The 16,443-nt window shown below is 42.2% G+C and overlaps 1 protein-coding gene across 1 annotated transcript in view; it reads right to left on the minus strand.

Moving 5' to 3' along the window:
* baiap3 (BAI1 associated protein 3) overlaps nt 1-12,962 on the minus strand; it is a 60,905-nt gene extending 47,943 nt beyond the window's left edge. Inside the window, exons 1-2 of the mRNA XM_031573309.2 lie at nt 10,947-12,962; nt 459-621 (exon numbers count right to left, since the gene is read on the minus strand). The gene's annotated coding sequence lies outside the window, so the exon portion shown is untranslated. The remainder of the gene's footprint in view (nt 1-458; nt 622-10,946) is intronic.
* Nucleotides 12,963-16,443: the final 3,481 nt, after the last annotated feature.

The raw sequence follows: 16,443 nt of genomic DNA on the forward strand, positions 1-16,443 counted from the left end.
TATTTAAAACAAAAACAAAACAGAACAAAAAAAAGCTGTTGTTGACATTCAGTCATTCAGAAATCTAGGTGGGAGGAATTGTAGTATTTCGAGCAGCCACATGATGGCACTATAGTATTGGAGTTCTGTTAGGATTTAGGATTAGTAATGCCTAGCTATGTGATTGCTCATCCCTGTTGTTACTTGGATTTCACGTGCAGTAAACGTAGCCGTTGGCTTTCATGTCAACTGTCTCACAAGCGTATTCTTTGTAATTATGTACATACATAACACACACTATATCTGCACTTGGATCCTACATTGCTCAGCGCAATACACACTGGATTAGCAATCCAGAAGCCTGGGTTCAATCCTTGACTCCGGCCTGAGAGTGTGATGCATCATTTTATGGACATGAATAATAGATAACAAATCTGTGTTTCAACCACGGACAATGGTATTCACAATCTGAGACTCACCCATGAGTAGTAGTGTCAGAAGCCTTAGTCAAGGGGCCACCAGTGGGGGAAGGTGGCTCCCTACGTCCCCGCAAGGATTGGCTTCTCTGCACTTGCCTAAGCACACTGCTCTTGAGGTCCAGAAGGGCGGACATCTTGATGGAAACCCTACCCTACAGTAAGACTGAAATCACAAAGAATATTTTTTTTTTTGTCAAAATACTTCCTGACAACATTAACATTGCAAGAATACATACACAACCCTAAATAACCACCACCACTGGTCTAGTACATTTTAGAAAGAGGAGGTCCCAATGTCTCCATAGATGTATGAGCAGGCAGTCAGATAAATAAGTAATGGAATGGCACTTTATAGCATTGCCCTGAATTTAATGAACAATGTGGATATGTTACAAAAGCCACCAGCCATTTCCGCAAGAAAATGCTAATGTGATTGTGGCGCAGCAGCAGTCAACTGCTGTAAACCATTACCTAGGCAACTATATGGATGCTATCACGAAAAAAAGGTTTGGCTCTCCTACCACCTGTTTAATGAGCAATAAATATCATCTAACAAGCCCCTAGGCAGCAGTTGAAATGACACGCTGACATTCTGGCACACATAGGCAGACATCACACACTCTGCTATTAAAATATTACAACCCCAAATCAGAAAAAGTTGGGATGGTATGTTACATTAAAATTCAAACTGAAAACAGTGATTTGTAAATTCTCTTTGACCTGTATTACATTGAAAACAATACAACGGCACATTATTTGATGTTTTACCTGATTCATTTTATAGTTTTTTCAAAATAAACACTTAATTCAATTTCGATTCTTGAAACATATTTAAAAAAAGTTGGGACAGTAAAGCATTTATCACTTTGTAATGTTGCCATTCCTTTTCACAGCACTTAAAAGACGTTTAGGGACTGAAGACACCAAGGGCCAGATTTACTAACAGAATTGCGCCCACTTCAGGCGTAATTTCTACGCAAATTGCGGGAAAGACATGGAACCGTATTTACGTGCATGTTCACAGAAGACACATGCTCCCGTTGATATTCATCTACGTATCATCTCCTGTATTTCCTGTGATGTCCACTCATGAATCTGCTTGTATTTAAACACAGACATAAGCTCTGGATCTGGACAATGCTTCACAAACATCTTAGCAATTTCCCCCCATGTTCCCCCCATCTCCACTTGTCTGCCCTGATGCTTTAAACCGTCCGCAGATTTGTTGAGGCATATCCAGTAGTGGTCGGGATTTTCTCTGTGACTTGGCAGAGTTGAGTAAAAGTCTTGTAGGTGCAGGCATGAAGATGTGTCACTGAAATACTGTTTCAGTATGTTATATTTTACGTCTGGGGTATAAGAAGTCTCAAGCGAGGGGTCGCTCCTCACTATTAACTACGTCCCTGGCTTCCCCCATCAGCCCCCCCCCCCCCCCCCCCCCCCACCTCCTCTGTCTGCGACGAGACACCATATTTCAGTTTCTTGAGGTAAGATTTCATCAATTCAACCCATTTAGTCAGTATATTTGTCAGTTCTATCACCCCTGACAATAACGGGTTCCTTGTCAGATTTGACAATAACATTATTGTGTGGCTTGTCACTGAGGGCCTCATTTACTAACATTGCGACCGCAGCTTAATTTGCGCCTTTGCCAACCCGCAAATAACGCACGGTATTTTGCATCCTATTTATCAAACAAGAACCCTCGTCGCGTCATCTGCGCCTAACACCGCCCATTAGTGTTATTTAGCGCTCCGCGAAAATAGGGAAGAAAGAGCCTGTGTGTTCCACCGTGGATGATGAGCTAAAATTAGAATTAGAGCTTTTGGTTCACAAGGTTACAGCAAACTAACCCAGGTAAATATAGAAACTCATAAATATTTCTCCGTTTAGCCCTTCCGTCCACATTAAAAGTTGTGATCACTTTATATTCAAGACTGTCTTTTATTGGTGAGCTGATTTGGGGAAATTAAACTTTTCAGCGAACATTGAGTGTCTGGGTTGCTATGGTTATCCCTCAGGGTGCCTGTGCAGCTTCATATTAACGAGTTTATGTTCACAAGAAAGTTCATATTCACACATATTAACATGAGTTAATCACACACAGGCAACTGCAAACTGTTAAGATGGGTCTCTAAGCTAGAGATAGCTAGGATAGTTAATATCCAGGTTAACTGCTCCATAGCATCCTGTTAAATAGTCTGGTAGGAATACACGACACCCCTTACTTTAAAACGGCGTATTCCAACACTGAAAACCATGCTTTTCAAAAACGCTGCCCTAGGCAGATAAATTTGAAAACTGTAGTTGTAGGTTGCCATGGCACTGGGGGTAGCTTGCGCTTGAGAGGCTATAACATCAAAATAAACATGGAAGGTGAAATGAATATGCTGCTCTGTCTCTACAATTTACTTACCGGTAGTTTAGTTAATGTACTTCGAGTACAAGTACTTTTCCTGAATAGATACGTGTTACTCCTACGCAGAAGGTGTGCACTGTACTCAGTGTGCTTGAACTATGAAATACCGTTTAAACCATACAATGAACGGCGATTCTGGGTAAGACGTGGCCAAACTTTTCCCGAACAGCTAGCTGGTGGGACAGTTTGTAATTCTATTTGTTTGTATGCCTATATTAAATGATATATCAAATATGAACATTTTTCAAATTTCTCGCAGGCACATAGTTTTAATTTAGCAGCTGATATGTCATGCTAAAACACCTCTTGTTTCGTTACTAATACATAATTAGGCGCACTTTACATGGTCATGGTGATGGCGGCGCGTATGGACGCAGCGGCTTCTAGCTCTCCAGTTTGGTGTTTTGTTTTTATGTTTTTGTATTTGTTTTTTTGTTTGTTAGTCAATATTTGTGAAGCAAATTACGTGTATAGCCGCCAGGACTTAATTGACTTTGGATGGCAGCAGAAGCTATCCGTAACACGGAATTTTCAGTGGACCCACAAAATACGAGGACATTGCAAGATTACCGGGGTCTCCGTGGATTGTTGGCGGACCTAGCAAGCGACGTAGGCGGCGTAGGGACAGGAAGCAAAAACGAGGAAGCCGGGCAGGTCTGCTTACAAGGCTACGTAAACAACCCCATAAACCACCGCTTCCGAGCATCTTTCTCACCAATGCTAGATCTATCACCCATAAAATGGATGAGTTGGAGCTACATGTCACAGCAAACCATTTAATTCGGAATTGTTGCGTGATGATCATAACTGAAACCTGGCTTCACCCGTTAATTCCTGACGCTGCAGTGAGACTAGCGGACCGCTCAATCCATAGGCAGGACAGGAACATGGACTCGGGTAAGAGCAGAGGAGGGGGACTTTGCATTTATGTACACAATGATTGGTGTAACAACAGCAACACAATAGACAGTCACTGCTCACCGGACTTAGAAATGCTATCAACGATGTGTAGACCCTTCTACTTGCCACGGGAGCTAACGGTTGTCATAGTAACAGCTGTTTACATACCACCGGATGCAAACGTTAGCGCAGCACTCTCTCAGCTGTACGCTACTGTTAGTAAACATCAACAGGCTCATCCAGACGGAGTGCACATCATAGCAGGTGACTTTAATCAAGCGTGCTTGAAGACAGTGCTACCTAAGTTCACCCAATATGTCAAGTGTGCTACCAGAGGGAACAATACACTCGACCACGTATACTCCAACTTAAAGCATGCCTACAGAGCCACACCCCTACCCCACTTAGGACAGTCAGATCACCTTTCACTGCTCCTCATCCCGGCATACACACCGCTCAGGAGGAAGACAAAACCTTACATTAAGAACATAAAAATCTGGCCCGAGGGAGCTCTCTCTCAACTGCAGGACTGCTTTGAACATACAGTGTGGGACATATTCGAACAACAGGACCTGGAGGAATATACAGGAACTGTACTGTCCTACATCAATCATTGTACAGACACTGTGACTGCAGCCAAAAGGATTCGGGTGTATCCTAACCAGAAACCCTGGATGACAAGCAAGGTCAAGACCCTACTCCAGGAGCGGAACTCCGCCTTCAGGTCAGGTGACAAGAACCTTTACAGTACTGCTAGAGCCAACCTGAAGAGAGGCATCAAAGATGCCAAAAAGGCTTATAAGGAAAAAATCGAAGACCATCTCACTAATAATAATCCAAGGAGAGTGTGGCAGGGAATTCAAAACATCACCAACTACAAGAACAGCAACACCAGCACTGTCCACGCTGATGCCTCACTGGCAGAGGAACTTAATCATTTCTTTGCCCGTTTTGAGGTCAACAGGCCCACCACAATTGCACTGACTCCACCAACCCCCAGCAGCCACACTCTCACCCTACAAGAACACGAGGTGAGATGTGTGCTCAAATCAGTGAGTACAAGAAAAGCTGCTGGCCCCGACGGAGTATCTGGAAAGGTACTCAATTCCTGTGCCAACCAACTCGCTGGGGTCTTCACTAAGATCTTTAACCTTTCTCTCACTCTAGCCACCATCCCACCCTGCCTAAAATCAGCTATCATCATCCCCGTCCCTAAGAAACCAGCCATCAACAGCTTGAATGATTATAGACCGATTGCACTTACACCTGTAATCATGAAGTGCTTTGAGAAACTGGTTTCACGGCACATCAAATCAACCCTTCCCCCCACATTTGACTCGCATCAGTTTGCTTACAGAGCAAACAGGTCCACGGAAGATGCCATCGACGTAGCCCTCCACACCGCACTGAGCCACCTGGAACTCCGTGGAACCTATATAAGAATGCTCTTCATTGACTACAGCTCAGCTTTTAACACTATCATCCCTGACATACTAGTCAGCAAACTAACTGCACTAGGCCTCTCCCCCTCCATCTGCACCTGGATAAAGGACTTCCTCTCAAACCGCCCACAAACTGTAAAACTCGGTCCCCACCTTTCCTCCACCATCACTCTAAGCACTGGCTCTCCACAAGGCTGTGTGCTGAGCCCACTACTGTACTCCTTGTACACCCATGACTGTACTCCAACCCATCCCACCAACACCATCATTAAATTTGCTGACGACACCACCGTGATCGGGCTCATATCAGAAGATGACGAATCAGCGTACAGGGATGAAGTACAGAAACTGACAGTGTGGTGCTCAGACAACAATCTGTCACTGAACACCACAAAAACGAAAGAATTAATTCTGGACTACAGAAGGCAAAGTGCAGTTCCGGCCCCACTCTACATCAACGGGGACTGTGTGGAGAAGGTCCACACCTTCAAATTCCTAGGAGCCAATTTATCAGATGACCTCTCATGGTCTGTCAACACCTCAGAGACAGTAAAAAAGGCACAGCAGCGACTACACTTCCTGAGAGTACTCAGGAAAAACAACCTGGAGTGTAAACTGATGGTGGCCTTCTACCGCACCACTATCGAAAGTGTACTAACCTACTGCATCTCGGCGTGGTACTCCGGTTGCACCGCAGCAGACAAGAGAGCCCTCCAAAGGGTCATCAACACAGCACAAAAAATCACTGGCTGCTCACTGCCCTCCCTGGAATCCATTGCCCGCTCCCGCTACCTTAGCAGGGCCAATAACATCTTAAAAGACTCCTCTCACCCAGGCCACCACCTGTTTACTCTCCTGCCCTCAGGCAGACGGTACAGATCCTTTAGAGCAAGGACCACGCGTCTTAAGAACAGTTTTTTCCCGACAGCCATCAGAACTCTAAATACCGACATGCACTAAACACTAAGTACTTTATTGACTACAAGTCACATACCATCTCAGTCACCTTACACATGTGCATAAACAAAGCTGTATTAATTGATGTATTTATTGAAGTACTTTAGTCTATGCCACCGCACTTTGTTCTACTCTTAATGTATATATATATTTTGGGGGGGCTGTTCCTACTGTTTTTGGATAGTTGTAGTATTGTTATGTTATATGTTGTTGTTGTGTTATATGTTGTCCCTCGTCACACCAACAGGAGAAGCACTCAAAATTTCGTTGTATGAATACAATGACAATAAAGGCTTTTCTATTCTATTCTATTCTATTTACGCATCTCCTCCCATCTCTTTGCGACGAACACCTACTTTCCCACACCCACTTCCTAGCAGCGGTAATCTGCGCTTTTACTCAGGTGCTCCTCTTTTGGAAATAGGGTTTTATGTCTTTACCCGCTATTTTACGCCTGAAATGGGCGCAATCCTGTTAGTAAATGAGGCCCTGACTGTATTCATATTGCCACTATTCTGAGTGTTCTGGTAATCTGCGTTGTGTGAATGAGCACTACTTTGATTAGCACTACCAATAGCACCTCTAGACATGAGTGAGGCTGAAATCGATTCACCTATACCATCACTGAACTGGTGTAATGTTCCACTTTCACCACTAGGTGTTGTCCTAGTGCCCTCTGCCCCACAGGTGACTCACCTAGATCCTGACATGATCCTAAGTCCCTATCTCTAGCAGGCAACACAGGCAAAGTACCCACATCCCTCCCAACACACCTACTGGGCTGTAAATGTATTCCCATTACACCCCTACCCCAAAGTGACTAAGCTCAGACTCATTACTTGGTGGAAACTTGCTAGCCATTTTACCTCTAGGCGGTCAAGCAAAAGACTGGTGGACACTGCGGTGCTTTGAGCTTTTATTTCTGAATGACAGACAAATACAAAAATCTTTGATGAACGCAGTAACTAGCTTATAATAGATGCTGCTCAGTGCAGTAGGCTATCGGATATAATTACCTTGTTTGATTGACTTATCAATCGCCAAATTGTGGTTTTCAACATACCTATTAATGTTCTGGTTTATATCTGTATGTAGCAAACTAGCTTCATGGAATGAAAAGTGTTGGGCTTGATCTGATCTGCTAGATAATAATAGCATGAACTATGCTGCCCCTGCAGCAATGAGCAGAAGAAGGCAAGTCTGTCGACCAGCTGGAGCGTGCAACATCTGATGACCAATCTGATGACAACTCAGTGGACCTCTTTACCAAACCGAGAGGGTAAGCTTAACTTAAAATAAGTAACTTGCTGTGCTTTTTCATGAAATGACAGGTTAGCCCGACAAGGTTCTGTTGAAAAATAAAACCACATGAACTGTAGATAAGCTGTTCTTTAGGCATTGGACTCGGGTTTCCCAAAGAGTGATACGTGCTGGGGGATAGGGGGTGAACCTGGTCAGAACCACTACTTTACGCCTAAATAGTAGATTTACTTTATAGAATTGTCCAAGAGCGAACTAATTTGTTTTGCAGATGCACCTGCTCCAACGGCCATCAATGAAATTGCAATGATAAAATTGAAACTGAAGGATCACTTTACTTAAAGCTGACAAAGTCCACTATAAAATCGTATAGCAGTTTATAATATTCTATGCCTGTATAGCATTCATTAAATGCTATGGAAATGTAAAGCATCTCATACCCCTTTATCTCAGTCAAATACTGGGAATCCCTACCATCCTTTGGAAAGTTGGGAGTATCTGTTTGTTAGGTTTTGGGAATGGTTTTATGAACTACAGTTGATATGCGCTTTGTCTTTCATCCAGTGGTACAGTATGTGACATCTGGGCAGGTAAAAAAATTACTTTTTGTGGAGCAAAATGGGGCCATATTAGGTGATCAGAAGGACCTGGAAAGCTCCTTGAAAGTGAAGTAGGCACCTTAACGTGTTCCTTTCTTGGCATGTTAACAAATGTATATGTATGTAATGATGGGATTTATCGGGTGTGTTTATATATAACATTTATTTAAGGTGATAAATGCTTTCCTTTCAAAATTCATGATGATTGTGGAAGGAGAGGCTTCCTCATTCACTCCTACCAGATGACCACAGGAAGGAGCTACAAAGTGACTGAGGAAGGAAAGGTTTTTTATTTTGGCAATCATTGCAAGTGAATGTATGTAACGACCATCTCATTTTTGTTGCTTGATTCACTGCAATACAACTACGACAACAGGGAAGGGTGTGAGAAAAGCCACTGGACACTGGTAGGAAGAGAGCTTACATCCCCTTAATGTTGTAATTTGGCTGTGGTGTTGGTGTATTTCCTTAACGGTTATATTGCTACCTTGTTAAGGTCATGTATCCAGAGAAGAGGGCAATGTAATTATTCCACCTGTAACTATAGCTACTCGGGAAATCTTTCTGTTGTGTGCTGCCATCTAGTGGACAAAAAGGTATTGCTGTATGAGTTAACAACAAATTGATACAATTGTCTTGCTTAATGTACCTACTAAATCATTATCAAAAAAATTGCCCCCCCTGAGAATTTTTTCAGGAGCCGCCACTGGTTCAAGGTTATATCAGGAACTGACGAACCTGCGAATGGCCACATCTTTAGAAGAAAAGGCTGTATCCAGCTAAAACATCAGCAATCGCAGCCAATTAACACTGAAGCCAGAAGGTCTGTCACACCGGTAAAAAAAAGAACAATCCTAAAACTTAACAACAGTACTGCTGGCACAATCACATACAACTTTACAAGAACAATAATGGTGATGTAGTGAGTGGGATTCACCCATTCTTGTGTCACTCATTACGGTATTCATTTAGCTCCACCTAATCAACAATTGCCTAATTAGTGGGCACTGCTTGGGTGTGGCTATAAAGGCCTGCGAGTTTGCTGTGGTGCTTTAGCTTGTGAACTGTTACCTCCTGTGCAGTGTGGCTTCCTGCTTCTGCCTCGGTAGGTTTTCTTCGCACCTAGCTAGTTGTGTGAATTTTAAACTTTACACTGTGGACTTGTGTGAGTGGATTATTTGCCTTATAGCTGTGGTCAACTGGTTTTCATATTGTCTTTGTCCCTTTTTGTTTGTGTAAGCAGACATTGGGCTATCCTGGAGGGGGGCTAGTCACCTGGTGGTGGAGTCCCATCAGTGCATGCTCAAAGCTGATCAATAATACAGTGTGGTTACCGTGTGGTTGCTGTGTCACTTTGGTCACTTTTCGTGTGTGTGTGCTTGTTCTCACAAGGTTGGTGTGAGCCCTGGAGTACACCTCCCAGTTAGCCTGCCTCCCCCCTTAGGTAAGCCCCTGCCTGCTATAGCTTTCGTTTTCATTAATTCCCCTCCCTAGAGTGTTTGCCAGCAGTAATATAACTGTGCTGTCTGTCTTGGCCCTGGTTTTTATGAGGGAAACTTCTGGTACTAAAACATTTCTATGCTTGATTAATCTGTCTTTCTAGGTCCACCTCTTCATCAGCAAGCATACTTATCATATTTAAGTAATTTTTCTAATAAACAGATTATGGGATTCATGACTCTTGTGTGGTGGGTTTGAACCTGTTTCAGAGGCTGGTGTGCCTAATAAAACATTACTTTAACATTCTCTGGGTGGCATAGTCTGGCTACTTGGACAGGGCTGTGGGGCTCCCCCTTACAGCTCCTGTTACAATGAGAACACAATAGAAACACTGACAGAAATGGTCAATTTTGCATGTAGGCGTAAGGCAAAAACACTGCTTACCCCATGGCAAATCGCCAAATTTATATCCATGCACTGGTGGGGGTAAATTGTACTGAAAGATGTTATTGTGAATTTCCAGTATATGATTTTAAAAGGAACATAACAGGCAATACATTAGTCACCTTTTACCAAACTATGTCTGGTCAGTGTGTCAGCCTGGCAATTTTGTCAAACAAACAGACTAATTGCAACCGCCTCTTCACCAATGTAGCCTAAGGGATGCCTGCCACTGACGGTTTCCAAGACAACACCACAGCACAGCCCATGGACATATATAGATGTCTGTGGCATAGCCTACTGAGATGCACTTTTTGGTTAATGAGCCAATTTAGGAAAAGCCTTATAGAATCTGAGAAATGTTCTTAAATTCAAAGTTGCCGTATGCAAACAAAGAATAACTAAATTGTTAGATACGTAACCGTACAGAATAAAGCATAATCGCAATTGTCCGCGGGGTTTATATCAGTGAGGCGGGGTTTATATCAGAGGCGTGGATCCTTACGAATCTTAAGAGTTCATGATGCCTCTCACAGTGATCCAAAATGGTATGTGAAAAATTCAGATATTTATTCGACACAATCATATTTTTGATTTACCTGAACATTTTCAAACTAATTTATCCAACTAAATGTGATGTAGGTAGCACCGATGTAGTGAATGCTGTCGATGCACCGATGATCGAAAACTGACAACCTAGTCATAAAAAAATGCACAACTGCATACAATTGACTGATTGAACTGTTCGAAACTGTAGCAGCCTACCTAACCATCTTTCAAACCCCAAAACACATTTAACACATTAATCTACCGACTGCTTTAGACGACAACATTAAATGTTTAGGAGTATCCAGCTTAACCATGCGAACATTCATGTGCTTCGTCAGCCGCATGCCAGTGAAAATAAAGAACATCCTACCTGTTGCACGTCATGATCAATTACGGAAAAAAAACAACAATAATACAACAACAATAACATGTACTGACATTATCAGTTATCAACATGGTTGAGTGGTCTAATTATGCTCACCTGTGGATATCTGTGTAGCCTACTCCTTGGTGAAGCGGATACTAACTGTTGGCATTCAGGTTTTTTTGCATACGATAAAAATAGATGTAGTCTAGATCCGTGGGTGAATAAATTAAGAATCTCTACAGTTCACAATAGAAATTCTATAAGACCGCCGAGATAGGATTCTGTTTCCCGTTCCACCTGCCTTCTGCGTTGATGAAGAGCGTGTCAGGCTGTGCCGGGGGGAGGGAAGACTTGTTGCATTTGCTTCACGGCCTGGTGCCGACAGTTGTGGGAAATCAACATGGCAGGTAGCAATATTGGTGAAAATCCAAATCAAATCAAACTGGCATTTCATTAGGATGACCGTTTTATCTGGCTACGTCCAGAAGACCTATTAGAATATGGAGGCTTTACACGACATTATGAAACATACATCCGTGATAGATTCAGGAATACATTACATTTGAAATAAAACTGGATGTAAATACAGTTCATGGAGATTTGAGGATGTTAGCTAGATATGCTTTTCCTGGAGGAAATACCACTTCATGCAAAGCAAAAAATGTAAAATGTGACATAAAAAAAGTTAAAGATTAGAAAGAGAGGGGAAGAGCAAAGCAGTCTGAAGCAAACACAAATTCTAAATACATGTAAAGTAAAAAAAAAAAATCATTTAACACAATTCAAGGCATATAGATAGGCAAAAGAGAAGGATGGTAAAAAGGAAGAGAACAGAGAGGTGGGTAAAGACTATAGATTAGGCCATGTAAGATAGATTGAAAGATAGAGTGATAAATAGAGAAAGAGAGGCATTATGGAGTGTGAGACTGGGGAGGGGATAAGGACATGAAGATAGATAGAGTTAAAGATAGATTCTTTTGCTTGGTAGTTAGTAACGAGCACAGTAACTCTGCCAGGCAAAGCAGTCTCTCTCTCTCTGTCTCTCTCTCCCTCTTTCACATACATATCGGGAAAAAACAACATGGGCTCGATAACACATTTTCATTCACATTAGTTACATTCAGTCTTCCATAACGATAAAGTAATGGGTGTTGTGTATTTCCACCCAACTGTATTTAACGGGATGCTACAGAGCCCAAACATCCACAAGAGATGTAAAACATGCATGATCTCATGCCAGATAATCAACGGTTGGCAGCTGCTAGCGTGTGTTACTATGAACTCATGTTCATATGTGTGAATACAAATTTGTGTTATTATGAAGCTGACCAGGCACCAGGCACTGAGGGTTTCCTGTTATAATAATGAATTAAATAAACTGTAACATCAGCTAGATAACTAGCCATACAAATGCTTTGCATGCACTGTAATAATAAGAATAAGATTAAGATGGGTGGATCCTGTTTTACAACCCAATTGTGTGTCTCAATTGGGTTCAGGTGCTAATCCAGGAGGCCATGTAACTATCTGTTTGGGTGGAATTGGAATATGAGGTGTGTATGGCCCCTTTGAATATTTCCACATCCATCTCCCACACCTGAAATTATGTGCGAGTTGGACCCTCTGGCCCGATTGAATGCATTCTGGCCCCGACACTTTCCTGACGTCGGGCACCCATCGTATACCGCTGGTTGACCTGTAATCACAAAACAAAACACAGTTAATCATTAATGGCCCTTAAACCATTTGCATTGTGACATGTGGTACCATCTTAGCTACCCTCATATGGTCACGGTCACACGGCTGTGAACACATACATCATCACCATCTCCCTCTGCAAATTTGCTTCAATTGTGCATCACTGACCAGATCTGACTTAATTAATTATCTGTTTTAATGCTGCTTGTGCGTAAAGCACCTTAATGCATTCCTGCAGCTGCATCAGCACAGTCTGCTGTTTGGCAACAGTTAGAGGCCCAAGGTCTGCTGGGAAAATATATGGATCAATTGGAAGCTTCATAACCCGCCCTGTCATTAGCTCATATGGACTCACCCCAGATCTTTGTGGGCCGTATGGAATGTGAAATTTCTGTACAATGTTTAGAATTTTGCCCATGACTCATAACTTGCCTGGTCAGATTCAATTTGGATTGGTGCGCTATAAAGAGGGATGATGTGGTTCGCCAACACCTGTGCCACTGTTTGTGCTGTGATGTTGCAAGTAGGAATGGCGTCTTCCCATTTAGAAAAAGTATTTTGTTACTGGTACCCTTGGTACTGGGTTGCGGACCAATGAAATCCATCTGTAGGTTTTATCATGGGCCTTTTGGTTGTTTTGGTCTGCGCAACCTGGTGTGGCCTGGTATGCCTTGATTGATCAATTTGAATGGTGTGACGGAATGTTTATGCAGGTACATGCAGCACCAGTATCCATTAAGATGCATTAAGGTCGTTTCGACTGAGAAAATAGATTAATGCAGGTTAAAGATCTCAGAACTTGCTTTTTGATACATGTTTATGACCACCTGAATACCAGAATAGAATTTGGTCATTACACGATGTTGGAGTAATTCCTTCTGAGCTCAGGTGACGGAAGGTGTCTTTTAGGAGTTAGGAAACTGGTTTCATTAGTTCTCCGTCTATTTGATCAGATCCCAAATGATCCATGTTTTCAATAAAATCTCCCCCACTGGATTTCTATGGTCTCTGGTCTAACAGTGGGTATATCGACCAGATTTCTATGGTCTCTGGTCTAATAGTGTGTATATTGACCAGATTTGCTTCTACAAACGTGTCTAAATTAAGTGTTTTTATGTAACTTGCCCTGAAACTGGTACTGGAAAAGTCAGAAGGGAAGGGAGGGAATCAGAAACATGGCAGATTAATTCATACACGTATACACGATACATACAAACATAAGATGGTATATACATGATACAAACAAAATGAATAGTGGATAAGTTGGGGAGAGAGCATTCAAGTACTGTAGAACAACTTAGTGGGTATACAGTGTGCTCGTAAGCTTACTATTACAAGGGCTATTACATGTAAGAAATTAAACAGAAACTATGTTGATGGTGGCAATTATTTACATCACGGGTAAATAGGCTATCACAGAGTATGTAGATGTATCATGAGCAGGGTAGAATTAATGCTTGAAACTGTGGTGGGGATGGGTAGGCATGGGTAAGCAGAGGGTTTCTGCAAGTAGATCAGGTGGAGAGACCACAGCAGCATCCCACAGCGGAGACTATGTGTAACGAGCGGTGTAGTGACAGACAGCAGAACTCAATGGCACGACTCGGAAACAGGGGTAAGGAATAAGCAATGACCTGAGAGTGCGGTAGACGGAAAGACAGTCCAAAGACAGGCAAACAAAACCAACAAGGAGAAGGCGACGACAGGGTTCGGTGTGGGTCAGGTCTGGGTTCGGTACACAGGCAAGCTGTTTGAAGATCACGCAGATAAATCCAGTAGGGTGAAGGCAAAAGCAGGGTTCGTTAAACAGGCAGAGGTCGTCAACACTAGGGAATCAATACACAAGGAGAAATCGCTGGGAACACGGAGGAAACTAAGGCGAACTGGCACTGAGAGGCAAGAACTCACAAACTAAATACACAAGGTGATTAGGAACAAGTGCAAACAATCAAGGCGGGGCAGACAATCACCAAAGGTGGGGCACATACAAGGGCAGGGAGGGAGGTGTCTGAAATGAGAGGAGAGATGAGTATTCAAACAAAACACAGAACTGAAGAATATATGATAAAATAAAGAAAACATAACTTAGGAGATAGGACGACTTAACACAAGGAGGGGAAAAAAAGAGCCAAAGTGAGTGGCTCAGCGGTCTTATATGTCTACATGTACCTAATGGTTATGGTGATGAGGAACAATGTTTTCCTAGCCATTGGCTTTAGAGGGCAAAGGTCACGCTATAAGAGAGATAAGATTTGGTTAGTAAACATCGATTTGATAAACAGATAAAGAGGTTTTTTTGTGGTTGTCTGACATGGTGCATGATAATAATATACAAGGACAGCAAGGGTGGCAGTATACAACAACAATGCACAACTGGCTGGTGACAGCCGCAACACGCGCCACATGCTGTACCTGGGATCTGTAAAGGCCTTCTTACACAGCACAAGATGGGCTGTCTGTAGCCCAATTTAAATTATGTTGGGAATTATATATGTTTAGTTTTGATGAATTATGTTTAGTTATGTTGGCTGACATGGTGTAACACGTGACGCATGCTGTACATGGGATTCGCAAAGGCCTGTGGTGAAAAACATGTGAATGAAATCTCAATAATTTGTGTTAGAAGAAAATCAACAATCAGTATAACCACCATGACAGTGTGACAAACTGCTAAAACTAAGTTTTTCCTGAACAACCAAGAACAAAGTTTTATTCAGATCTGAAAAGAAGAGTACTTTACTACAAGAGTACTTTACTACAAACGATCAGCCACGACAAATCAGGCCTTCCTACACAGTACACCATGCGCTGTCTGCTGCTAAACACAACATGGCTGACAAGAAGTAAGAAGCATGTTTCGTCAGGTGCCGGGTTTTGATGCACTGGTATGCAGACATAGTGTCTCGGACCAAGCCATAAATAATTCCAGCCAGTCAGTTTCTGTTTCAGTTTCTTCTGCTCAGAAGGGAGAGGTGAAATGTGGTTGACTGTTGAGCTCAAATATTAACAACCTTTTGCCAGAATCACAGACATTGCCATTTTAAAAGGTAAATCATTCTACTAACATCTGTTTTATGCACATTCTTCAAGCTATAAATATTCACTCTAAGCATAACTATTAGGTTGTCTAAAATGACATACACAAGAATATGAGAGAACTGAGATTCCAGTCATGCAGGGACATTTCAGACTCAAACCGAGACAACTGACAGTCAACCAGAGAGTCTCAGCCAGGGGGAAACAGTTCTCCTGGCCCACCAGACCAATTTAGGCTCACAGTCTAATCTACTTTCTTGTAATGATGCTACCTAATTAAAAGTTAAAAAGAAACCATGCCTTTATCAAACACTATTTAAGGGTCTTAACTGATGGACTCTGATGGAATTTCATGTACAACACCACAGCCAAAACCAAATCAAGGTAAGGACATGCAGAATGTTTTATCAACAGAAATCAACCACAGTGTACAAAACATGTCAGATGGTGAGACATACAAGTTACTTAAACATAACAACAGACCAACAAAGAACTATATATTCTCAGCAATTTTGGGTAGATGTAATAGGGCAACAGGTTTCAAGTGCCTTGAGAAATAAGCCTCCTGGTTGGTGTACAAGAAAAGGTTGCCCTCTATGCTGTGAGTCTGTTTAGTCGTAAGAGAAAGTGAGAGGATGAGATCTGAGTGGTGAGTTTTGAGTCTGTTCTCTGTCTCTTCATTTGTTCATTATAGTATTACAAAGAAGATTTAATAGGTTGCTGATAAAACTGCTTTAAACCCCTTAAGAGTTAAGATCACTACAGGGGATTCAGATCTGTTTATTGTCCTACAGTGTGAAGGGATGAATAGTATGATTATGTCAGTGTTTCTGTTTTGAAATGTGTTTCAAATATCAGTACTGTTCAATCTGTCCAA

This window comes from Clupea harengus, chromosome 1 (genome assembly GCF_900700415.2).
Source record: "Clupea harengus chromosome 1, Ch_v2.0.2, whole genome shotgun sequence".
NCBI classification, from domain to species: Eukaryota; Metazoa; Chordata; class Actinopteri; order Clupeiformes; family Clupeidae; genus Clupea; species Clupea harengus.